Genomic DNA, 26,554 nt, shown 5'->3' with positions numbered 1-26,554 from the left:
ATGAACATATAGTTCAGGAGCACCTGAGAGATTCTGGGATTTAAGCTATGTGACTGATGGATCAAATGAGAAGGCATGAAGTCCCTCCATAAGGAAGGCAAACTGTCTTCTTTTAGAGAGACTTCCTGTGAGTCTTTTCTGACCACCAAATGCAAAATGACACAGGTACAGCTGAGCGTGCTATTATTCACTAGCAGAGAAAGGAGTGCAAATCCATCAAGGGGCACAGAAAGAATCCTATACAAACGATATTAAAAAAATAATAAAATGTTATGTAAACGTCTTACGGTGAGAATGTTTCTGTCTTATGCTGAAATAAAATAACTGAAAAAATATGGATTATATTATTTGGACAGTATTGGAAACCAAAACATAGCATGGTATTCAGTTTAAAGTTATTAGTTACTAGTATTTTACCAGCTGTAATAACAAAAAGATTATTTGCCAAGTAGCTATTGTACATAAATAAGTATAGCTTGCTATACTTGCATTCAGGAATAAGGTTAATTTTTATTCATTTGTCCAGACATCAAGGCATTTTCAACCATTTGTAAACAGAGGTCATGAGAAATATGAGTGTAAAACCAGAAAGAAGGCACACAAGCTAAATCAGTTGTTGAAGACAGATAATCCCATTGAGATTAACTGACAAAGACCATACCAAAAGTGTATGATCTTTTTTTCTTCTCTTATCAGAGATATGAAAAACTGGAACATCACAATTCTGTAGAATATATGGTCTATAGTGCCTGTGGTCTACAGATTACTCAGCTCTGAAAAAGAAGGAACTACCCTTAGAAACACCACACTATCTGCCACTTCTACTGAGGTCAGTACACTTAGAAACACAACGTCCCTTCAGAATCTTTAAAGGCCAAGTTAGTGACTTCACTGGGTGCAGTTTTGATACAAGCACACTGACAGTGGACATTAATGCAGTAGCTGCCAGTTAACTGACGCTGGTGAAATCTTCAACCTCCTTTTAGCAGCATACTAATGGAATTTAAGGGGCTATTAGGTAACCCAAGTTTTTAATAGTGTATGGGGTATAATGTAGCACATTCATAGAAGAAGAGGTTCATTAGGAAGATTAAAGAAGGCATTCCTCTCCCAGATTTCTACCTGCCTCTTCTCTGGGATCATAGCAACATAGTGGTGCCAGGTCTAGTGTTGATTTTCAGTCTGTTCTCTGTGGGAGTCTTCCAGCACTGCTGTTTTATAATCTAGGCAAAGGAGCAGAAACTCTGAGAAAATTCTTTTTTGTGCAGGTCTGTAGTATTAGTTCAAAACATGATGGGTCATTATTTTTTAGCTGGCTGAGTTTTTCAGAGAGTTTGGCTCTTGGAAAAGATCAGTTGTACAAGGATTAACACTTCAAAATTACGACTGTAGAAGAGAGGATAAATGGTCTTGTTACACTTGATGTGAATATCGGTACATATATTAACCAACTTACTTCACACTAGCTGGTTTCAAAAGTTTATTAGCTCTTCCACTTGCTTTTGGGGTATGGAGAAGTTTGATCAAGCTTTGATATGAACATGCAATTACTAAGAAGCAATATATAAAAAACCAAACACTATTATTTGTTAGGTGTAATAAATGTGCTTGAAAGTAGCAGCATACATAAAACTACAGTGCAACATATCAGTTCTGGAATGTCTTGGACCTTCAGAGATGATACTGATGATACTACATGAATTCCTTTCATGTAGTGAGGTAACATATAATTGAAGAAGGATTATCTGAAGTTAAAGATGATTGATAGAAGCCTAAAGTGGCCCTAAAGGAGAATTTGCAGGCAAGAGTGCTCCTCTTTGACTTCCACAATTGATTTAGTCTGAATGAGGAAGGGAGTGACCAGGATAAAACTAAATAATAAGAAAAATGAAGTTGATAAACTGGTGGGCAGTCAGAGGATGGGGGCAATGGCCATGGTCGCATATTCACAGTTTTTCATGCGGGTTTAATCCAAAGTCTCAGTGGACACCTTTACAGCAGAGGATTTATATAAATATTTGAATAAATTCACTAAAAGGGAAAATTAATTTATTAGAATGGGTCTTTCTGCATGGTACCATGATGTTCATAAAGCATAACAAAGATCTTATTAAATGCTGGAGTATATTGTTGTGAACTTGAGGAGCATTCTAGTAAAGTTACAGCCATAATAGAATGTTGGCTGTAGCTGGGCAGGAAAACAAATGATTATGCCTTTGAAAATGCAAGATGAACCTTCACAGAGCTTTGTGGTTATGTGCTGATATGGAGAGAAAACAGTTCTGCAAGGCAGATCCATGGCTGCTGCTCTCTTTCCCCTATAACTGGTTTTTAAGGTGCTATAGAAAGTGCAATATTACATGATTTAATGGGTGAATATCTTCACAAACATGTGGTGAAAGAAGTTCCATCAAAATATATCTGATGGCCTATGTATTGTTTCAGTAATTTTTTTTAATCTAAAAATCAGTGCTTTCAAGTGTGAAATTGTAATTATACAAACCTTAAGTACTAAAGATATACATAGATATAGAGAAATGACTGAGATTGTTCTCTTAACACATTGAAATAACATTTGAAGAGAAGAAATGAAGAGTAACTATAAATATCTTAGTGTCATATGTGCCAGGAAGGGAAAGCATTAGTAAGAAGAGTAAAAGTGTATTTCACTCCAGTAAAATCCAGTAGCTGGGCCAGAGTTCTTTGAAAATGCTTTTACTGGAAACACCATCTACAGTTTTTGTGGATGGTGCTTATTACATTCTTAAAAATACACAGCTCCACAACCGCTGAGAGGCAAGCTGCTGAGGCTAACAGCTACAAATGTAATTTATGAAACACATGGCATTGTAATTTGACCAAGAGTTTAATTCAGAACCAAAATTTGAGATCACAGTTACTGTAAAAATTAAAGAACAACCTCATACAGCAAGTAGAGATGTATCTATCCAATAAGTTAAGGAAATATGGGGAAATCAAAATGCATCATTGGTTTCTTGCTCAACTGGAATTTTAAAGACCACTTAGCATTGTTAAGGGAGAAATGTGTTGTTTTCACAGCGAGAGTTATTACTGGTTTTCACTCTGAAATTAGTTTTAGATTACTTATGTTTTTGGTTTCCTATAATCAGTTTCCAGCCTTCTGCCCAAGGAGATGTTGTGTTTTATCCTGCATCTGAAAGAGTAACATGAAAAAAAAAAGGAAAAAAACCTAAACCAAACCAAACCAAACCAAACCAAATAACGCCCCACCCAAATATAATTTTGATTTTAAAGAGACCTGAATAATTAATCAATATATTAATTTAAGGTTATTAAATCCTAAATTTGTGTATGCTGTTTATTATTCATTTTATTGCAGAGATACATTGATGCAGCTGAATTAGTTGGAAGTTTGTGACATAGAAAATTCATCATATTCTGTATCATGTATACGGAGCATGTGCTGCTACTAATTCATGGTCTAAGTGTGATTTGAATGAAATTAGCTCAGCCTAGAACTTCAGACATGCCTTTTTGTACTTCTTTATAATGTATGCTTCCACAGATTCACTTACATTTCATGAGTTTTCTCAAAAGCAGAGCTAATGAAATTCCAAAAAGTAATAAAAATATCAAAACCATTTCTACTGACAGCTAATAGGCACAGAAGAGGAAACATCAAAACTCAAGAGCAGAAGACTCATGTAGAGTCTTGGTCCATTTTTTATATCCAAAGGAAGACCACACATATGAGAATTCTTAAAACTAGTTAATTAGGCTAAAAGTCACGTATAGTTTTGAGGTTGTGTGACTGAGAATTATGTACTAATATGTACATATTCAACATGGCATTCTGAAAACCAACATAGCATCCTAAACTTGCTGTTTACGCTAATAAATCAGTACGAAATAGGAAATAGAGCTTGACACACAAAAACTTAGACCCTCTGACTCATCATTGCACTTTCTAGTTTTTAAAGTCTTCTAGAGAACAAGGTTTTCACTATGACGCTCTGTGAACCTCTGCTGGTCTTTCTAATCTTCTTTTTTCCCCCATTGCTCAGAGTAAAGTCAGTCAAAACCCTTGTGTTTTTTCCACATTTTATGCCTAGTAGAGCTCACAGACTGAGCAGTCTTACATCTGTGTTTCTTAAGACATCCTATCTAGAAAGTATTTAAAGAATGTGCCTGCTGGGTTATATTTTACAGGAGATGTAATTGGAAATAAAAGAAGCAAATGCTATTTATCCACTAACCCAGTTTTTACAGTTGCTAGAGTATGGAATAATTGCAAGGCTGCCTTAAAAGTTAAACTTCTCTATGCTTAGCATATCTGTTTCTGTCTCCATTGGCAAACTTAGATCTGGCTGTTTTATTGATGCAAAAATATATAAGCTCAATCATCTCCAGTAGTTTAGGAATCAATATATGGATTCATTAAAGGTAACGGAGGGGTAACAAATGGCAATATGAACTAGGCAGGTAAGAGAGTTCCTGATTGCCTCAGCAGTTATCAAAGAATTGACTAGTAAAAAATGAGGAAGACATCTACCCTGCAGATCCAAATCAGCTCAGTTCATTTTTTAGAATGAGTTATTCCTCGTGTATTTCATGTAATTTGAAAGAGATTAACTGTGTAACTCCTGCGACTGAAGAAGCTTGAGTTGATAATACTGATAATACTAAGCACTATCAATGAAACCTTCTCCTGAGGTTATATAGCATTTTTATAGCATAATAATTTCAGAAATAATCCCCTGTTCTCACAGAAAGACTAGGTGGTATGCACCAGATTGATTTATCTTACCCTGATTTCATAGACACAATACAAACCATTATAAATGTAAGAGCCTGATACAATCATTAAATTATTTGATAATTCTCACTTAACTTTTTCACTATTATTGTTATTTGTATTCCAGCCCTGCTTAGTTCACAGTCGGAATAAAAACCAGTTGTGCCAGTTAGTGTACAGGGTTATAATATGCAAAGCCTCTTCCTCCTCCCCATCCACCGAATTTGAAGGATGCTATTATAGCCCAGTTTAAGGTGGTTAAAATACTGTCAGTTATTTCAACAGGTGCCAGATTTCCTTCTAATATCACGAGTTTATAAAGCATCTAGACCCAGACATGGATATAGGCAGGCCCAAGATATCTAAGTGCAAAACTGTAATTGCAATCCCCTTCCAGCATATGTAACTGCTGTTTAGACTAGAAGTATCCTATATGCACTGAGCTCTGAGTATATGCTCAATTTGTTATGTTAAAACATACCTCCCAACTAGAAATGTCTAGAAAAGGGACACTATCCCCATTAAAGATGTGACAAATCCAGGAGGAACACTTCGTCCTTTTACGGGAGAGTCGTCCCATCGCTTTAAAGGAATGTTCGAAAACTTCCCTCTTTGTGGTTGCTGTTTATTATCCTTTCTGAGAGTCAGGGAAAAGGAGATGGCAAGACAGAAGAGCACCAAGAGCTGTAATCACCACCACAGCACATCTTCACCTGGTGTGGGTCCACTTCTGACTTTTACGTGTGTGGGAGCCTCAAGTTCCCAATAGCTGTAAGGCACAAAGACAGGGAGGTTGTCAGTTCATTCTCATTTATTCCAAGTACTATCTGTGTTAGTGTTGATACCTCCAAAGAACTAATTTTGTCATTGTAAGAGGAAGACTGTAGATGACCTAATGTACATTCTTAAATTGTAGTTATTTTTACTCAAAATTATATAAGGAAAAAAACCATCATGACAACAGAACTATACATTAGATACAAAAGCACCACCATCACTTTCCATGTAAATTAAACCACCTCAGAGTTATAACTTTTTTATACAAAGTTATCAGCATATCAGGGAAATGTCCAGATAATCTGATTAACTGGCTTTCGATTTCCTATACCAATACCTTTCACCACAAACACTTTTTTTTTAACTTATTTTTAATTTTTTAAATATTTGTTAAGAGGTATTTCCTTTTTTTTCAAGAAAAGGAGATAAAATATTACTCTTCAGGAAAGAGAGAATTTGGCAGCAAGGAGCAACTACAGGATAGGTGTTTGTGTACAAATCACGTTAATGCAGCTTTTTTCTTGCAGATAACCGATGAGGAATGATATTTTTGTTAAATAAGAATGTGCACAGATTCAAGCCCTCAGTTACCTGATTAAACTAATTGTAGGCTGAAGAGGGGAGTTTTGTAATTCTCCCATTGGAGTTCTGTACAAAACAATTTGCTTAAAAAGCAATTGATGTCATCTGGAAAACTTTGAAAAATGTTCTAGTTAAAAACACTTTGTCTGGGTGTCATGTATCTTTTGGGTTTTCTTCTATCATTTTTATCGTTAGGGACATGACAATATTACTGTTGCATGAGAGTATACTTACTTCTTAAGAATTCATCTGCCTTTCACCCTAAATTATTTTCATCATAGTAATTCCCACAGCAATCACCTGTGATATAACAAGTAGAAGATTTGACTTTTAAAGGAAAGTAAGATTGACGACGGCATATGCTAATGCATAAAATTAAACAAATTTCTTTCTGTTAGCATATCGGGAAGGTGATGTAAAGAGTCACTTGGGTTAACAACACAAGTTCAGTGCCCTGTGTTATTTCTTCTTCCAGAAATGAAGCATTTCTTCTTTGTACAATGAGTATAATAATATATTTTCTCACACAAAATTTGTTGAGGGAATGAGTCATGTTAAATACTGAGGTAAATTTCTTTACTATATTTGATAATGCTGACTATGTAAGGTATAATCAGAACGATTTGTGAAAATTAAAACAACCCTGTGCAAGTCACAAGCTGGTCTCTCAATATGGAGTATTTAGAAATATATGAGAATGTATCATACAAGTATTCTGCAGCCTCATTAACCTCAGCTTCTGTGTTTTGAATAGAAAATACCTGCACATTTTATGTAGATTTATGGGATATTAAAGAGGCCATTTATCGAAACCTGAAGTGAAGCAGTAAAATTAAAAACATGACCATTCTTTACTCCTCGTAATTGACAGGTTTCTCAAGTGGTGATGAGGCAAGCTGCAGTTACAGCTCCTTCACTATTGACTACAAATGAACTCTGGGGTGACTATTTGCCTTTGACACCTCAAGTAATCACTTTTCAACAGAATGAATTTGTGTCTGAGTGTCTTTGCATAAGGATGCTCATGTGCTGCTGGGCTTGGAATGAAATTCAGCTAAAACAGTAAGCTTTCAGTTTGGTCCTACATTCTGTGAATTATTTCATGCTTTATTTGAGCTAGTTGTTATCCTGATCTTTTATGAGTTACATGTTCTTATCCAGATACAGTTAGACTCAGGTACCCTTAAGGTGAATTCCAAGACCTTCTTCAGTTGCAGTGAGAACTAGAATATACATATATGAATATAGATAATGTACATAGGTAAAGTATATAGATAAAAGAGAAATCCAGTGATGTTCATACCCTCCTGTGTGCTAATGTAATATGAAGTGTGTGCACAGGCTATAATATCTAAAAATATCTCTTGGAATTTGTAACGATTATTGGCTTAGGAACTAATTCATTCTGTTGATACTAATTGCCTCTTTGAAATTACATATGAATGTATCCCAGACCAGGCTTTTAAATGAAAAATGTATCCTGCAAAATACAGTCTAATTATGCAGACATCTTAATACAATGCACAATATTATAGATTTTAATTTCGAACACATTTTCTCCATATAAGGACTTTTTAATGATATATGAGTCAGTTATCCCTCCCCATTCCCTAAAGCTAAGAGAGAGAGAGAGACAAAAAGTAATAGATCTCTTTTGCATGATCAGCTGTCAGTTTTCTTTCACATCTTTAACATTTGTTGCCACTACTTGACTTGTTCAGTCTTTTATATTTAGAGGAGAAGAGTTAAATATGTACATAAACTTGCAGACTTAAATAAAATTTTAGCCTGGAAAGGAAGAGGCATCTAGTCCAGGCTCTTACTCAAAGCAGAAGTATTGATCAGGTGCTCTGGTTGTACTGAACTATTGTGTATTTGTCCTAGAATATTTAGGAGTTTGGTTTTGGTTTTGCATGCCAAAATGGCCCACTAAAATCTTCCAAAACTCATGAGATCAATGATTTCATTCAAACCCTTCTGGATTTAAGGATTGATTCAAAAAACACCTTTCTCTAAATACATTTTAAAGATAGCCTTCCTATGAGTTTTTTTCTTTTGATTTCATTAGCCAAAAAAAAAAATAATTTTTTTATACTTAGCACTGTACAGTTAAAAACATTGAAATCTCCTATTTCAAGTGCAGCAAAACCAACCTGTTCAACCACTTTGCAAGCAAACTGGAAAATTTGCACAAATATTGGAAAGCTATTGATTAAACTGAGACAAAAATGGGACTAAAATAATCCAAAAAATAATTTCAGTAAGAGTGGAATCAAAACAAACCATTTTTTTAATCAAAGTCCATTTTCAAAAATAGAAGGTATCCATAGAACTCTCTCATCAATCAAGCTATTTTACTAATATCAGCCTTCATCAGCAGAGAAGGTTAGTTCTGCTATTCAGTTTTGATCTAGCAGTTACAGTAATTTTGTTTGCTTCTGACAAGTAGGATAAATGAAGAAAGAAAAAGATCAGATGCATTGCATCAGGAAATAGAGCTTTCAGTTTGTATTTTAAGGCTGCAAGGCACCTGGATAATTACAGGTATATGGGGCTGGAGACTGGCCATAGCAGCTCTTGTTCTGAAGCCTGGCACTCTTGGTGAAGGGACTGGAGCAGAGGTCCTATGAAGAGCAGCTGAGGGAGCTGGGACTGTTTAGCCTGGAGAAGAGAAGGCTCAGGAGAGACCTCATCACTCTCCACAACTACCTGAAAGGAGGTTGTATCAAGATGAGAGGCAATGTCTTCTCCCAGGCAACCAGCAGTAGGACAAGAGGGCACGATCTTAAGCTGCGCCAGGGGAGGTTTAGGTTAGACATTAGAAAGAAATTCTTTACAGAGAGAGTGATCAGACATTAGAATGCGCTACCCAGGGAGGTGGTGGAGTCACCATCCCTGCAGGTGTTTAAGAAGAGACTGGATGTGGCACTTAATGCCATGATCTAGTTGACAGGGTGGTGCTGGGTCATGGGTTGGATTTGATGATCTCAGAGGTCTTTTCCAACTAGGTTGATTCTGTGATTCTGTCACTGAACTTCTTTTTTCATCATGTTGACTGCTTTACAGACTGGATATCCAACACACTCTATTTATTTCAGCCACCTCCAGCCCTGTTATTAAAAACAATTCTTAGGCTGCATTGGCAGAATTTTTCATATGCACTAACCTTTTGAAAATTCTCTTTACTAATAAATATTCATTGCTATATACATTCTAATAAATAGTCATTGCTGTAGGGGAGTAGTCAGACTTGGTCCTCAAAGTTTCAAGTTCCTTTTGCTTCAAATGTTCCTGCAATCAGGGCTCTTATCTTTTTCTCTTCCTCTTGCCCTTCCTATTCTCCTTGAGCCATGAACCCAGTAGCATATTCCTGACCTTTTCTCCCCTTCTGCTTCCTCAGTGCTTCATTGTGACCATATGCCTCTCCCAGAACCCTCAAAAGCTTGTTGCTTCTGCTTCCAAGGCAACCCTGCCATGTCCCCACCTGTGGCTCACTGGATCCTGTGATCACCGTAACTTCTAGCTCTCTGAGCTCCTCTCCTCCTGCCTGACTAATGAGTGTGTCTGCACTGTTGAATAAGAACAGACTAGGTACTGATCTTTGGGTCACATTGGGACACAGTGGTTTCAGACTGGCTATGGTCTTAACCCCAAGGACTAAGAGACTGGGAGAAAACTAAAACTAAGCAGTGGCAGGGGTCCTGGTCTTGAGATTGCCCATGTGCCCTCCCTCTTCTCTTTAACAGCACAGATGCAACCCCTGTATTCCAGTGTCTACATCTGACATGCAGGTGCCACATCACACAAGCTCCCAGACAAGGAGGTGTATTGGAGACCACAGTGGCCGCCTCCTGCAGCAACTGAGGCACAGAGGGCAAGGAGAAGGAGCGGAGAGTGTACGCCTCAATATTACCCTGACATATGGTCAGGCCTCAGCACGAATGAACACCAGCTGGGAGCTGGAGAGCGCTCAGGGCATGGTGATGTCAGATCCACATGCCAGTCTGAATCAATGATACGTCTCAGTCTACATACCTGTAAACACATGCATGCACTGGAGGAGATGGGGGGTGCATACGTATTTTTATATACAAACATATATATACATAACAGGTTACCTTGGTTGGCCACAAGCATCTAGAGAGATAAACAGCAAAATGTCAACAGACTACACTCAAGTTCTCTCATCTGAAAGTTATGATGTTTTCGCAAAGCATGAATTTGCAGGTAATATTTGAGCAGTAGATATTCCCAAAGGTGACCTAGATGCATTCAGGTCCCTCAGACAGGTTACCCTTTGTGGATGCTAATTGGTTTAGGACCTTTTAAAAAAACATGGAGTTGTTCTAAACTTTTATCTTTATGCAATTTAACCCAATTGCAACACTTTAATAAGTTCCTGATCAACACAAAGTTTCTAGAAAGCAATTTTCAGTAGGGTCCTTAGATTTGCAGCTATTTCATCCTTTTATTCTTCCTTTTTTTTTTTTTTTGTCAGGGTGTTGGTTAAATAAAATAAAATTAATAAAAATATATTAAGAGTGCCTTTGAAAACTCAAGATAAACTGAGGGAAACAAAGACAAGAAACAGGCTGGATGAAAATTACATTCCTGCTATAAAGAAAACTTGTAGAATAAGGGAAATCTTATACCTAATTTAGAAACAGACAAATTTTTTTTCACTGAAACCTTACAACCAAAATGCATTTCAGCTGGGACCAGAAAATTGCTATATCTGTACATAAAAGAAGCAGAACAATTTAAAACTGAAACTCAATAATTACAAATTCTGAATGTCTTCCATAACTCTGTTATGAAGAAGGCTTCATATCTGCTAAAAACCCTTGAGTAGTAATATCTGTTAGCTTTTCTGGCTGTTAGCAAATTCTGTTTTAATGCTTAAATAAATAGTACATAAATTACAGAGGCATTTTTCTGCCTTCGATATTCATACTTTGAAATTAACACAGGCTGTAAAAGCTATTCATACTTTGAAATTAACACAGGCTGTAAAAAATTATTTTATACATGAATGTTTAGAAGGTAAAAATGTGTGGACTCAGAAAGCTGCAGAATTTGAAGCACTCATCTGATAACTGGGGACTTAATTCCTCAATGAATTAAAACCTGTGCCCAGCTTAATGTCTGTTGCTAGTTCCACTGTCCCCAGCTGGTATGGCCACATGTTTAAACTCATGAATTTATGGGGGAACCAGAGCCCAGGAGGCATGTCAAACATGAGCCCCGTTCTCTGATTGGATAAACTGGGCAGCAAAAGCCTTCCAAGTGTTTTCATGAATCTCTACAGTATGTGTCTGTTTTCTGAACACTTATGTTTAAAGCAATAAACATCAAAATCCAAGCTAAAGGAAAGAGTGGGGAATGTGTGGCATGTGTTTATATTAGCCAGAACTCAACTACTGCAACACAATGCACAGATTTTTTTGTAGGCCAAATAAATATGTCCTCAGGCATATAATCTGTCCACTTAATAATTCAGTTACTGTACATATGGAGTCCCATTTTCTGTAATGAAATGGAACAAGTTTCTGCTAAAATGAATACTCTTTTCCAGCCCTTCAAGTTAGCACACTGACTCTGCAGTCTCTATTCTGAAAACATCTCCACTTGCAAAACTAGGAATTGGGACTGAGAAGTACCCACCATACACTGTTTAAGAGATTTTAACGGGTGGGCTAGGGGAGTGGTATTTTAAGGTAACCATCTATCTCAAATAGACAAAACCTCATTCAAAGAAGGGCTGGAGGTCAAATATATGGTCCAAAAATCCCAAATGCCAACTGGCTTTCCAGATTCCTTACTTTTTTACTGACTATTTTTCCTGTCTTCAAGAGTCCCTCTTCTGACTGCTACCACGCTATTTAGAACAAAACATCACATTTCATCTCATGTATGACCCAAATCAGGAGCCAGATAACTAAATCCAGTGGTCACGCCCAGAGTATGTACACAGGAGACCTAAACAATCATAGAATCACAGAACATCCCAGTTTCTAAGGGACCTACAAAGATAATCTGGTCCAAATTTTCATGGGAAAGGGAGCCTAGATAATGTTGTCTAGCAACCTATCCCATTGCATCTTGAAAACCTCCAGTGATGAAGACTCCATCACATCCCTGCAGAGATTATTCCAGTGACTGACTGGTCTCATTGTAAACATTTCTTTCTTATGTCAAGATGAAACCTCTACTGGTGCAACTTGTATCCACCGCTACTTGTCTTCTCCATGTGGCTCCTTGTGAAGAGACACTGTCCTGTTTGTTTCCTTTAAGTACTGGTGTACTGTGATTAAGTTCTTCCCAGAGCCTTCTCTTTTTCTTTTCCATGGAAAAAGATGGATTCGTTCTCTCTCTCTCTCTCTCTCTCTCTCTGTCTTAACTTTTCTTATAACTGACAGATTATAATGCTAGTGCAGGAAGCTAATTCAGAGATAGGTAGTTCCCAGAACTGCCAAAACATATTTGAACTCACAGCTTTTCTTTCTCTGATTATGTCCTGTATCCTCCCCTCCCAGTTATTCTGTCTTGAAATTTACTATCTCACTCAGGGCTGCATCAATCACTTCTATGACATTTCCAGATCTTGAGGAAAGATATTGGGAAAAGGAGGAGGAAATGGTGGCCTGCCTAACCAGAGAGACTGGAGGTTTGAGCAGTGCTGATGCTGCAGTCCAGAGAAGAGGGCAATTTTTGGACATATATTGTAGCCTGACAGGAGTGGTTTTCTGGGCATTTGGAGCAATGAATGGAAACTCCACCAAAGTGAGCAATATCTGGAGATCAGGACTTTGCTTTCTGAGTAACTGTCATAGTAATAATGTTGTCATAGGGAGAGCATTGTTTTTACCTCTCACTCGTCTTTTGACTGAGCTTTCAATTAAAGTGTTCCTGAAGTGAGCTTGGAGATAAATTAAATGTGACCAGTAGGTTTTCTGAGTCATCAGAGACCGTCTGAATTGTTCACTTCCTAAGGAAATGGCAGGGCTTCTGGTCAGCAAAACAGGAAAAAGGATCAGGTCACACACTTCAACCAAACTGATGGTATCTCTGACAGCTAAGCAGGCGAAGATAATATTCCTACACACATTGAATTCCCATGTTGGATCAATTCACCTGAGTAGAAAAGTTAGGCATTGCTGTTCAGATACTTTTTACACTGAAGTACTTAAGATTCGCTTATGGAACATTAGCAATATTTCTGATCCAGTTCCAAAACCTGGCAATCCCTGGGTAGTTTTGCCTGAGCTCTGGCAAGTCAGCACATGGAAGAGCACCCAGGAGGTGGATTAAACCAGCAAGAATCAAAGTTCTGAGGCAGCAAGAGGAAGTTTCTCAAGCAAGAGGAAGTGGCTGTTGAAACCTTGTCAACATTTCATAGAGTCATAGAATCATAAAATCAGCTGGGTTGGAAGGAACCTCTGAGATCATCAAGTCCAACCCTTTGAACCATTCATTGCGTGCTCATATTTAATTTGTATGCAACTGTACTACTATTGTAGTATTGACTGAACTTTTGCATGAGACAAATTAATGCAGGTGCTTTAAACATTTCACATTTTTTCTAAGTCACCAGAATTATGGAAATATTCACATGTTGAAGATAAAACGCAAAACCTAAGGGTCAAACCTTTGATCTTATTTCCACAGACATGTTAGAGTCTATTAGAAGTGTACCCTCTCACCCAGTGCGGATCTGCTGCAGATCTGTAAAAGGCATCACTCTGTGGGAAAACTTCCTATTTTTATGTCTGAGATGTGTGGGATTGGTCACAGCATGAGTTCAGATTATCTCAAATCTCCTGTTACAATCTGGGTCTTTTAGTCTTTTAGACTTTCTTCTATTCTTGTTGTGTGATCCTTTCTTGCTCCCACTGCAGTGTCCTGTGGACTTCTACTAAAAGTCTGCTCCCTCATTCCAGATTGGGACGATTCTGTGTTTCCTGCTCTTTTGTCTACATATGTTTAATTAAAATTCAAAAAATATTCAATAGCTCTTAAAATTATCCTTTATTATTTCTGCCAGCTGTGCAAGTGATTGAACATTACGGTACATTATAAACACATGGGGAAAGAGGTTTGAGACCCTTTAGAGGGCACTTTGCTTTTTATTCTGCCTGCAAGGTACACCTGTGCATCTTTGGTTAGAAGTGTTAAAAAGAAAAAGCAGATGAAAGCAACAGACTTTTTTGTCAAGCTGTGACAGAAATCAAATGCAAATAGAGCTCAGTTCAAGACTGTTTGTTAAGTGTCACGTCAGTGAGTATTAAATGCAGCACATGTCGTTTTACAATGAGCATACTGTATATGAATTTTATTGATTTTTTTCAAAGAGGATACATTGAATAATGCGCTCTTCCTTACCAGTGCCAGTTTACAAGTATTTGTGTATGCTGCTGCCTTACTTAGCACATCTTGTTTTGTGGAGGCTGGGATTCAAGCTGTAGAAAGACCTACACAAATGATTCTCTCCCTCTGAGAAAAGTGGGACAGAGTAATTTAGATTTCCCAGCATGAAGCTGTCAATGAGCAGCTTCTCAAAATGATTCACAATTAGTGCACCAGACTTACACTAGGAACAGGTTCTTAACTGATTTCCTTTCCACAAAGGAGTGAGTCTGGGGCTTCCTTTTGCTATTAGCAATGTTACAGATGTATAAAATAATCGTCAGAGCTGGTTAATTCTGCTGCGCGTATGTCTGAAATCTTTGTACTATACTATGTATAGTACAAATCTGATTTCTCCATATCCATTCAAACTACATATTTTTCCAATTAATATTTAGCAAAACCAGTGTTAGCATTAAATTACATGTGAAAGGTAACAACAGCAGTGTCAGACTCATCTCCATGCACTAGGATAGAGACACTAATGATTCAGCAATGGAAACACCGCTCCATGGGAAATCCTATGTATGTCCAGTGCATCCATCTATGTGCAGTTGCATCAGTATTTGAACTGGGTTTGCTTTTGTGTGTGCACTGCTTTTCCATTGCTTGGTGTGAGAGCTCTGATTCTGCAGCCAACTCCTTACAGCACTCAAATCATCAAAGTGCTTAGAAAAGTATGTTAAAATCTGTGGCAGGTAGACAACTTGACAATATTATACATATTGGACCATAATGGTTAGGCTTAGATGTTTAACTGCCAGGCTAAAGCATGTTAAAATTGGCCATATAGCTAAGTCATTTAATGCATTTACTGGTGATTTTAAGTATCTTACCTGCAGGCTCAGTGGAGGCTGCAATATTCACAGCACATTTGTAGTTCAGGCTCTTGTCTCCTGACATGCTTCACCTGCAGGGGCAGAGGGTTGTTACACATAAGCCAAAACAGAGGCCAGAAATTTGGATAATACTCTGAAATGTTGGCTAACAAAAGGCTCATGCTGAGAAAACTCTTACTCACGTCTTACTCAACGTACTCCAAAGGTCTAGATTTCTGTTGGCAATTTGCCACTTCTGCCCTTGTCCCACCCACAGATATTATGGTTTCCTCTTAATCCATTTAATTACTGTTTATGATCTTAAGGAATGGAGGTAGAAATAGTTTTATGCATACTGTTTTTTTACATCCATGTAATCTTAAAGTTGTCAAGAGTTACATAGCTTTCTTTTAAGAAAAAGTAGCTTACTTAAGCATTATCTAGTGATATCTAAATGAACAGGATTTGTTGGTATTCTCTTAGTCAAAGCAAAAATAGTGCTAGGTTAACCAAACTGTGGTCTGTAAAGGGTGTAGAAGTTAGAGATTCAACTCCTGGAGTCATGTGATGGTGTCAAGCCTATCTATTTATCCATTCACTATACATCCCTCCCATCTATATTTTAGAGAAAATTGATAAATCATCAGACAGCAGTTCCTTCCGCCTTGTAGATATTTTCTCCATTCCAAGAAAGAAAGCGAAGAGCAGTTCCTTCTATAATGTGATAGAAAACATATGGTATGGCAGCCATTTAAAGGTCACTATTTCTGTGAGTTAGGAAGCAATAGGCTGCATAACCCATAACTTTTGTATGAAAAAGATTTAAAAAAAAAATAAAAAAACTGTTAACCCTGGGAAAGTTGTTTCCATATAAGTGAGTTCTGAGTAAACATATGTTAATTAAACTTACTGTGCTGTTTCTTACTGGCACTTTTATTGGGGCTTTAACTATAATTTTTAAATAGTTATTTGGTTTTATTGTAAAGTTAAAGTAACAATTGTTTTTGGAAACTGTATTTTAAAACAGTCAGATATATTCATAATGCCAGACAACATGATTTGATACAAAAGCCTATCCTATTTACATACAGCTTTCATTCAAGTCTCATGTTTGGAGGAAACAAATTAAATGATAATGCCTAGGATGCTGACCCAACAAAAAGTTTTTTGGATATGAAAATGTCGTGGTTTGAGCTCCCCAAAAATCCAATTTCCAAGGTTCCCCACAATTTGCTTCAGTGTGAGAGGGTTTTCAGACATAACACAATTGCTAGCACGGGGAAATTATAGTAAAATTTATTACTAACACAATAAAAACTATAGAAACTAAAAAGCAAATAAATACACAGTATTAATACAATCTCTACCACCCCTGAGGCTCTCCCACATCAAACCAGAAGAAGAAAAACCATCAGGGCGATAGCTAAAGTCTCTCTCTCACTGGGGTATCGAGGAAGGGGTCTTTTGCACCCCCACCAGCTCCTCAGCCTCTGCCAAGGTCTCCTCCTCGACTGCAAGGGAACACTTGCTGCACCAGGTCTTCATCACGAGCTAGAGGGAGTCAGATTTTGAGTCCTTTCGCCCTAGTTCATGAAGGTTCCTCTCAGGGAGTAAGATGTTCACTCTTCCTCTCCAGGTTGCAGGGTTTCTGGGTTTTGCTCAGTCTTTTATTACACCCCAAATAGTTTTCAACAAAAGTCCTTACTCAGAAAAAGTCTGCTTGGTTTGGCTTCTCTCTGTTTCAGCTGCAGCTTCAGCTCGACTTCCACATGCCACGGGAAGCATTCCTCCCCCCACATTCCTCTTTTGGTTTTCGGCTGCCCTCGCCCAAACCTCCTCCAAGCCCCTCCCCGTCTCTCCACTGCTCAGTCTCAACTCAGGGTCGCCTCCTCCCCTGCCACTGTGTGTGGGGGTGGAAAGTGGCAGCCAGACTGCTTCAAGTCTTTCTCTCATCCTCTGCCTAGAATTCTTCCAGCTCTGCAGCTCCCGGGCCGCCCCTCGGCCCGTCTCTGGCTCGGCTCCGATGCCCTGCCTGCCTGCTGGGGGGGGGCTGGCTCCAACCCGGGGCTGGCTCCAACCCCCGGCTGGCCTCTCAAGCCCTGCGCCACTGCCTCTTCAGGGCAGTGGGGTGAAATGGCGAAGAGACCACCTCAGCCCTGGCCAAACCAAGACCGTGGAGGCCCAGGGGCCCCCTGGGTTTGGGGGCCCCTAGCCACCCCTTGTGGCTCCGATTCTCTCTCTCACTGCCAACAACTTCCTTCTAGCAGTTGTAATATCCTAATTTCAGAGGGGCGAAATGCAGCTCTTATTGGCCCCCTGATCGCAAACTCACCTGGGACCAATCACTTCAGCCCCCCCTGGGGGGGGCGGCTCAAAGCACGACAGAAAAACATTATCCGACTCTATTTACTCAAATAAGATCAGTGTCTCGTATAAAGGCATTTTATCTTCCTCCTCTTCTTCTCTACCGACATTCCTCTCAGAGGATTTTTTTCATCCCTTCATCATTATCTCTATCTTTTGCAGTCATGCCTCTTCACTGTTTACATTTTCTCCAAAAACATTTTTTCCCAATTTGCCTCCTTTAGGCATTTCCATTATTTTGCTTCTTTTTCAACTCTTCTATGATTTTCTTCCAGAACCTTCTTTACTCATCCGAAAGTTTAATTCTTGCAATCTCAAATCTTCTTTGCACTGTTTGCCTTACGTCCTCTTGTAGTTCTTCCCTATAGACCAAGCTCATTCTTATATGTTCTTAGTAATGTGGCCTGACCACAGAGAAAAGCAGTGCTTTGGCAGCTAAGTTAAGAAAACACAGGTACTGTATCATAACCAGATTTATTTTTTAAGCAACTGCAGGTCAAAAGCAGCATTTAGGATTGTTAGAGATCAGAAGGTCTGTGCTCAGCAGTATCTGCAACACATTTAAGAAGACTGAGCTGAAGCATTGAGGAGGGTTGTTTTTACTTCTGAGTAAGGGCAAGGGCTCTGCATGTGTTTTTTTTCCTTTGTATCCAGGTATTTTAGTGGCTTCACACAGATATTTGCTCAAAAGTAGTCTTCAAGCCTAAAATTAAAAGTTAACATTTTATTCATTCAGAAGCTGACAGCAGGCATGGTGACTTACATTGATTTTCTAATCTAATATAATTCAGGAAATGTAAGGAAAATACATTTTTGTCAGTGTTTTTGTTTTCAGTTGTTGGTAAGAACTACGTTATATCAGGGAATCATTAATCCTGACTTCTGCTAGTGTATGTCCTAAAGACATTTGACTCTGCAGATAATTTACAGGAATTAATATGGTTACTGTAAAAGTCCCATTTAAAAGAAGAAAATTATTCTAATAGCACATTGCAGTTTTCCTCAGAGAATGACTTGGCAGTATTTCCATTGTGCATATAGGACTGCATCAACAGTCTAAATGTACAGCAACAAAAATTGACAATGAATCTTGGCTAACAAGTATTCTAGCACTGGAGGAAATGAACTTTGCAGCATGCCACAGCTGACATTACAGGTCTGGAGTATGTCCCAATAAAAGTATATTCCATATCCCAGACTTAATTATCTTATCAGTGATGTCCACGACTTCTACATGAAACTAGCAGGTGTGATACAAGACCTATTGGAGACCACTGATCTTCTGTAACCCCACATCAACTCCAAACTGTTGAAGATAAACCAACAGTGAGACTTGGGTCAGGATTCAGGAATCTAAATTTAGATCTTCATGTAGCTCTCAGTACACAAGTTACATTTCACCCCATTGTAGTCACTAATGATCTCAAATTAGATGCAGTTGTGTCCCTTCACGAGCAAATAGTGCCATTTAAATTGCCATAGGGTGTCTCCGTTGATCTTCAACTGCTACTCAAGGAAGGTAAGGATCTATGATAGGTCCTATCTGACAGCTGTCAGACCAACAAGGCATCTAGAGCTCCTTAATGTGTCTTCAGTGTCTAGATGGAGTCCATGTAGTCTGGAGAGTTGTTAAGACACTTACCTTCAGTCTCTCCAGAAACTACTGTGTCTAGTATTCTTCTGAGCTCATGAACACAAATCAAAAATAGTTTGTGCTCTAAAGAAAGGATGTCTAAGCAAACGTAGCAAGAAAAATTAGAAGAACAGAAGAAATGTTGTTCTATCCTCAGCAGAGGAAGAGTAGAAGGGAATTAGCAGACAGCCGAGTGATGTGATTTGTCAAGTTTCACAGAGGCATTGCTTGGCAGAGGGAATGTACTACAGAGACTTTTCTGCCAGATCTCATCTAGTTCTCCTCCTGTGGATAAAGGCATTAGGCAAAATTGATAGAAATTTGATGTGAAGCAGCCAGAAGGGCCATAACCTTTTTTCTTTCCAAGCACTACTTCTGTTGAACACCATAGGAGTTTTACCATTGCTCTCCATTGCTTTGAGCAGGTTCTAGGACATTCCCCAAGAATTTCCACAGGTATTTAGAAAAATTTCTTTGCTTAGATAAAGAAAATAACGGTCTGATCTCCTTCTTGCAGTTAGAAACCCTTGAATAGAGGCAGAGGAGCATCTGTCAATGTACATGACCTGTGCAAACCCTCTGGATGTCCCACTGGATTTATGGACTTCCCATGACTGGAGCTCTAGTGCACGATGTAAGTTACAATGTGCTGCTCAGAGCTAGTCTCCTGTTTTCTTACTTCAGTTTAGAGATAGTCTTGGTCAGATATGGGAAGGATTGACCTGTCTTGCCAGAATTTGACAAACTGATGGTTGCTCTAACTGTGGAAATCATTGAGATGCTGTTGGTAAATCTCGGGAAAGCTCTTCAGTGTGTTCCTAGAAATAGCAGAGGACCACAAACGTATTAAGGTGAAATTCTGTTTTCTGACTACATGCCATTTGAGGTCTGTTTTCTATTTCTGCCTATAAAAACTCCATGTCATAGACAGCTTTCAAAAGGACTTTGTTGAACAGTACAATGTGGCTTTTCAGGGTGAGTGTGACTAAAATACGACTACTTTTATAGGCATTAGAGGAGTGTGTTCAGAGTGTGTTCAGACTAAAAGCCAGGGTGGGCCTTCTAGGAATTAGAGGGAGAGTTCACAGATAGTGATCTTTTGGGACTTTTTCTGTTGCTGAAATTGAAATCAACCCCCATATCAGTGCATAATGGTCGGGCAGTGATCATCATTAAATTCCCATTGGCTATCTAAATGAGCATTAGATACAGACATTTTCAATAAACTCTGAACTGAGGTGAAGTGAAAACTTAGAGCTAAATTGTGTCACCACATCTTTGATCCATCCCATCCTGGATGATGTAGGATGTTCAGTAAACATTCTTTTATACTTGAAACATCTAAAGGTTATAAATCTAAGAATTCAGATTTACAGTAACAATAATCATCCAAGGTCCTATGAGGTTAAGGACTTTCTAAATATGGGGTCAGTGAAGACATGAGACATCAATGAGACATCGCCTCAAAGCAGAATGGGGGAGAGAGCAGCGGAGCCTCTTCATATTCTTATTGAAGTTGTGCATGGGCAGTGATCTTGTGTTCAGTACAGCCTTCATGAAAGTAAAGCCTGACACAGTTGTGGCTATTTACTACAAAATCATAATTCATTGTTACTATAGTACATATCCTATAAGACCTACATAGAATTGTATTCGCGCAACATACCTTGCTTGCAGGAAAATAATTATATATATGTATAAAAATATATATATAAATATTATCCAGCACTGGTATGGCAACAATTAAGGAGAGAAACAGCTTCAGTGAAGGCATGACATTAAAAAAAAAAAGTGCCTAGGAAAGGAAAATAATAATTTGCTTTCCTTCATGTATTAATGGCAGAAGTCTTAAACACAGCAGATGTTCAATGTGCAACTATGAATGCAATTAACAGTTTTTATAGCTAATATTGAGTCACTTCATGTTATTGTACTCATAACCAGTCAAAACTATGCTTTTCAAATAAATTGATTAATTATCTACAAATAAAGGGCTACCAGCTACAAATGAAGTTCAGAGAATTCAGGCCTACTGCTTTTGTCTCACTTTTAAAAACATTTTCTTATTATACCCATGTTTTATGGTTTCAAAGACAGATAGAAGCCTGCGTGTTTGGAGTAAAAAAGATCTTCAACACACATAGAGGCTCTTGCTCATAGAGGTGGAGGAATACTTAAAACTGCAGCTGGAAATCATCTAGGGCTCAAACTATAGAAACAGGTCTTATAGAGTATATTTACGGTCACGGCAGCTGACAGTCTATGAAGCAAAAATACTTTGGCTTCTTAAAATAACTACATAATATTTAAATAGCTTTGATAGTTGAAGATCTGGTTTGTACATTACTGTAGAGAGTAGCAGTTCTTTTTTATGAGGTGCTGAAACTAGAATATGTTTTTTATTGGATCACACTGCAAGAAAGAGTTGTGCCAGTTGTATGAGACAAAAGGGCACCAGCCTGCATTCAAAGCCTCTTCTGGGTGTAGAACCTTCCTGTCAACAGTAAGGCTGGCAAGATCTATCTTTCAAGTGAATGATTCACTGATGTTTGTCATCAGTGGTAATCAGCAGAAACAGTGTGACATGAAGATGCCATTTTCTGCAGTGAAACAACTTTCTCAGATGTGTTTTTTTGCAGAGCTGTACAGAACTTCACTTTGACAAAGGATATAGTTTTCACTGTTGACACAAAATGTCCTTCCTTTCATTTTGTAGTCTTAAAAATAAATATTAAGTGAAAATTGAACCACATTTAGGCCTGTATTTTTTAAAGAGATCCCCAAAATCTTTCTTTGAGAACAATATAAATATATAACCCCCACCAACATTACAATGATGAACTTAGGTTTAAGAAGCAGGGTTCATTTTTATTAATACTTTTATTTACATATCAGCAAATTATTTTAAAATACTGACATTCTACCTATCAATTAATTTCAAAAAAACTCATAATATAACATACTCATAATAATTCAAATGTTCACAAAATAATCTGTGAAATTTAGAACTCAGTTTTTAAATTCCTCATCCAAGAAATGACACTCTGAAGAAGGGCCACTTTTCTAAGGACTTTTGTCACCCAGATATGATTCAGTAATCTACATGGAAAAATATTTTCTGAGAAATCATATAACCTTAGAGCTAAAACTAATAAAGCTATTAGAATTAGGACCAATTAAGATTTATGCAAGTGGCATTGGGATTCTAGCCTGGTATTATTAAATAAAATAACCAATTAGGATAGGATTTTTTTCCCAATATGAGCTGTTTGAAACTCTATATTGTCAAAATCAACCAGGATAATGGAAATATGATGTATTATGCTATCTAAAATGTATTTTGGCTCTTGCCTGAAAATAATGACCAGATAAATACATTCCTGGAAATTGGGTAGGGTATTGCAATTTCTACTTTGGCAGCTTAAAATACATGTAAAATTCTTTAAAATTTCCTAAATTTTGTAGATTGTCCTTAGGAATTCTAATCAATAAAGACAAGTTAAAAATAGAAGATTACTTAGACTGCAAATATCATGGTAGTTTTTTAAAATATTCTGTATTTAAAATTTGATCTAAAAAGAAATCATCGTTATAGACAAAAGATGAAAAATATGGACTTACTAGTTCTGTTAGTCACTATAGTCAGATGATTCTTTTTTGACTGAAATAGCTTTAAACTATATTGTTTGTTTCTAAGGCATATTTTTTCCCTGTATTACATTATCTATATATGAAAAAGTCAATTTGTAAATGTGTGTTCTTATGAAATAACCAGCAAAAATAAAATTGTTATGATTGATCTGAAATAATTGATTACAATATGACAGCTTTCTCTTTTTTAATTATAAAATACAATTACATTTTTGTACTTTCATACCTGAACATTACAAGAGCTGAGAGAACTATTTCTGTTCTACTTCTGATTAGATCAGCAATGCCACTTCTTCAGGTCTTATCAGATTGGTTTTGATAATAATTACTTGGGAAGTGTTTGATCTCAATGATGAATACTTGATTAGTTTTTCATGAAATCATTCAACCACACCACTCAACACTACTCATGTGAGACCTTGTTGATTTAGCTGTTTGAAAGAATACATTCTTTTTCACTACAGTTATGGGATGTCAGTCTTTGGGGAAAAGAGGGTGGAAAAAGGGCAAGTTTATGGGTAATGATATTGCAGCAGCAGATATTTAAGGTTTGCTAATTCTCTTCTCAATTATGTTCATTCTCTGCCTCGTCACACTGCCTGCTACATGGTGACAGAATCAATCTTAGCAGTGGAATAAATTTTTCCTTTTTCAAAAAAAGGTTTCATGACACCATTGTCATCTTTGAAACCCTTGGAGGGTTTTGCCCTGATGAATAATATTTCATATGTGGAATGTTTATGTGATTTTTCACGGAGCGATAACCCTGCTACCACCTAACTTTGATGCATTGAGATTGCTGCTTTTCCCTACTAAAGTGCTTTTACACACCACCTCCTACAAATTGACTTCAGAGTTAGAAAGAGAAGATTCAACAAAACTTCAACTCTCTATGGAAAAAAAGGGTCTTATAGGGAAATTTATACATTGGACACAATCTGCTTTAATTATTTAAACAAGAGCTTTTGCTGAATAAGAGTTGTAGGCATTTTTCCCTTATCATTTTTCTTTTACTTTATGTGGTTAGAATCAGTTATCCAAAGCTGACCATATATCCATATTTTAAAATTGCTATTTTTTAACCAAACAGTTTTTAAGGATTATTCTCCAGACCCATACTTATTAAAGTCAATAGTATTGTCTGCATAAGTTAAAATTGCTCATATAATGAGATGCTCAATGGATTAGTCTACAAGTTATAGGGGAAAAGAATTCTATAGCTCAGGTACTTATGGTTAATGAAGACATTTTCAGAACAATGTCCTTAATCGTCAGTCATCAAATAGCAAGGAAAACCCTTTTATCAAAAGAGGAGTTCATGCCACGGTAATTAAGAGAAGGGAAGAAAATTTCCAAAGAGGTAATATTTTCTCTAATGATTTTCTTTTTAAAGTTGCTAATGGAATTATGACAGTTTTAACAATCAGAAAGTGCAATGAATTCCAAATGTTTCCTTTGTTAATTATAAGATCTCTGGAAATTGCCTAGATCTTTAAAAGTTAATATTTCACTAATAAGCTTAGATTCCTTTAGGTTGTTGTTTTTTCAGTTTTACAATTTTTGTTTTTAATATCAACTCTTATATTGGTGGCAATAAATTTCTCTTTGAAGATGCAATTTAAGGAGGCTCTTCTGTAGGAGACTCAGACTGCTTAAAAAGAAAATAATATTCCAGGACTATAATTATTTTGATTATCATGTCATTGTGTTAGTGTTGCACTGGAAGAACTGTTCATCTGAATGTTTAATTGTTTTGAGTTAAATTTAAAAAGAAAATGAGAGCAGTCAGCCTGCCGGGTGATAAAGCAGAACATCTCTCTTTAAATGGTGAAGAAAAATTTGAATGTAGTTACCTCCAAATATAACATGAATTCAGCAATTTTTATTTAACTGTTGTGAACTGTCAAAGTATCTGTCATCCTGAGATATCATCCTGATGTAGTAGTTGTTGGCCAGCATTTCCAAAGAACTCAGCTCCCAGTTAGAAGGTGAAATGAACAGAAAGATTTTCGCAGAGGCTTATTACTCTGCAGCTCCATTGAAAACAAAGGAAGCTACTAAGGGCCAGCTCCTTTGTCAAGTCTATCTTCCTTGTTATTCTTTTCAGGAGGAAGTGCTGCTGAGGTTTTCAAAGGAACCTAAAGGATATAGGTGCCCAGTTCCCATGCAGAGGCTACAGAAGGGGAAGACCTAACCCAGCACCTTTGAGAAGCCCAACTCAGGACTTCTAAAATTCATAACATGCTAAATGAGAGCAAATATCCACAACTGAGAAAAGGCCCAAGCCTGAGGGATGTTAGAACTAAGAAATAACTCATGAATCTTGTACCGCAAATAAAACAGGCCATCCAAGAACAAAGGAAAAAGAACAAAAAGGCAATTACTCCTCACATTTTTACTGAAATCAATTAATTTCACCACCAGTTACCCACAAAAACTACCAATGCTCCTTTTGTCTTCAAATTAGTATGCATATCAAAAATGAGAAAAATGAGGAAAGATGCTGCAATAGCACAGGGATTCCTACCACTTTGCTCCCCTTACCGGTAAAATCCTTATTGACCTCTTATTTAATTTTTCTCTCATTATTCCCTTCAAAAGGAAGCATGCATTCTGGACAACAATAAAAAAAATCTATAGTGTACTGCCATTTCTGTCATTTTAATGAATGCTTTTTAGTATTTACTAGCAACTGGTCTAATAATGACAATGGCTACACTGATTTAGAGCAATAAATCCAAAGATTTAGCAGGTCTCTATGAGTATAATAAGCTCAAACATTCACTCAGAAAGATTAAGACAATGGGCAGAAGATTCTTGAATATTAGAGATTCTCATGTTTCTTTCCTTTTGGTAACACCATCTGGCTAAAAAACCACTATTTTGTAGTGTTTAATATGTAAATTTAAGTGACAGCTAAGGTAACTGAGGACTTTTTTCTTTCCCGGTATCTAAGACAGTGGGTCAATTACAATGAATATTATTACTGCAGGGCTGTGAGAGCCCACAACTAACAGCATCTATTAGGAAAGGTTTGGGCGGGTTAAATGCCTGTGTTAAACATCTACCTCGGACAATAGCTATTACCAGTGGTTCCAGATATTATCAGAATAGTATGTTTCATACTCCTCATGACAAACAGACCTCTCTGTTTTATCACTAGATGAAAGGCTTAAAAGACTTCAGATAAACAACAGTAGTATGCTTGTCTTTATCAGTGATATAGGAATAAAGATAATTCATCAGGCATTCCTCATCTGGTTTGTATACATTTATTTTTCTCATTCAGGGAGGATAAATTAGTTATTATTTATTTTCATCATTACTTATATTTGAAATAAATAAAACAATAATTAGATAGGGTTCATCAAATCACTGTGCAGATACTGTTTAAAAAAAAAGTAAATAAAGTAAGAAGTAATCTTGCTGGATAAAGTGAAACAAACAAGCCAGTCAGCAAAATTATGAGAGAAATCTGTCCAGTTTGTTCTTTAGTCCAATCTGTAAATTCTCCTTGGAAGCAATGTTGCTAATTAGCCTTAGGTG

The 26,554-nt window shown here is 37.2% G+C and overlaps 1 long non-coding RNA gene across 1 annotated transcript; it reads right to left on the bottom strand.

Annotated features, from left to right (window-relative positions):
* Positions 1–5,441: 5,441 nt before the first annotated feature.
* On the bottom strand, positions 5,442–17,336 carry LOC116782838. Its single transcript, XR_004355374.1, has 4 exons — positions 17,066–17,336; positions 15,379–15,452; positions 6,371–6,436; positions 5,442–5,546 (listed from the first exon to the last, which is right to left on the bottom strand). It is a non-coding gene; the product is annotated as an uncharacterized LOC116782838 (long non-coding RNA).
* Between the last annotated feature and the right edge of the window lie 9,218 nt (positions 17,337–26,554).

The sequence above is a fragment of the Chiroxiphia lanceolata genome, chromosome 2 (genome assembly GCF_009829145.1).
Source record: "Chiroxiphia lanceolata isolate bChiLan1 chromosome 2, bChiLan1.pri, whole genome shotgun sequence".
NCBI classification, from domain to species: Eukaryota; Metazoa; Chordata; class Aves; order Passeriformes; family Pipridae; genus Chiroxiphia; species Chiroxiphia lanceolata.
The sequence above is the reverse complement of the archived record's forward strand: the minus strand, read 5'-3'. Positions and strand labels throughout refer to the sequence as shown.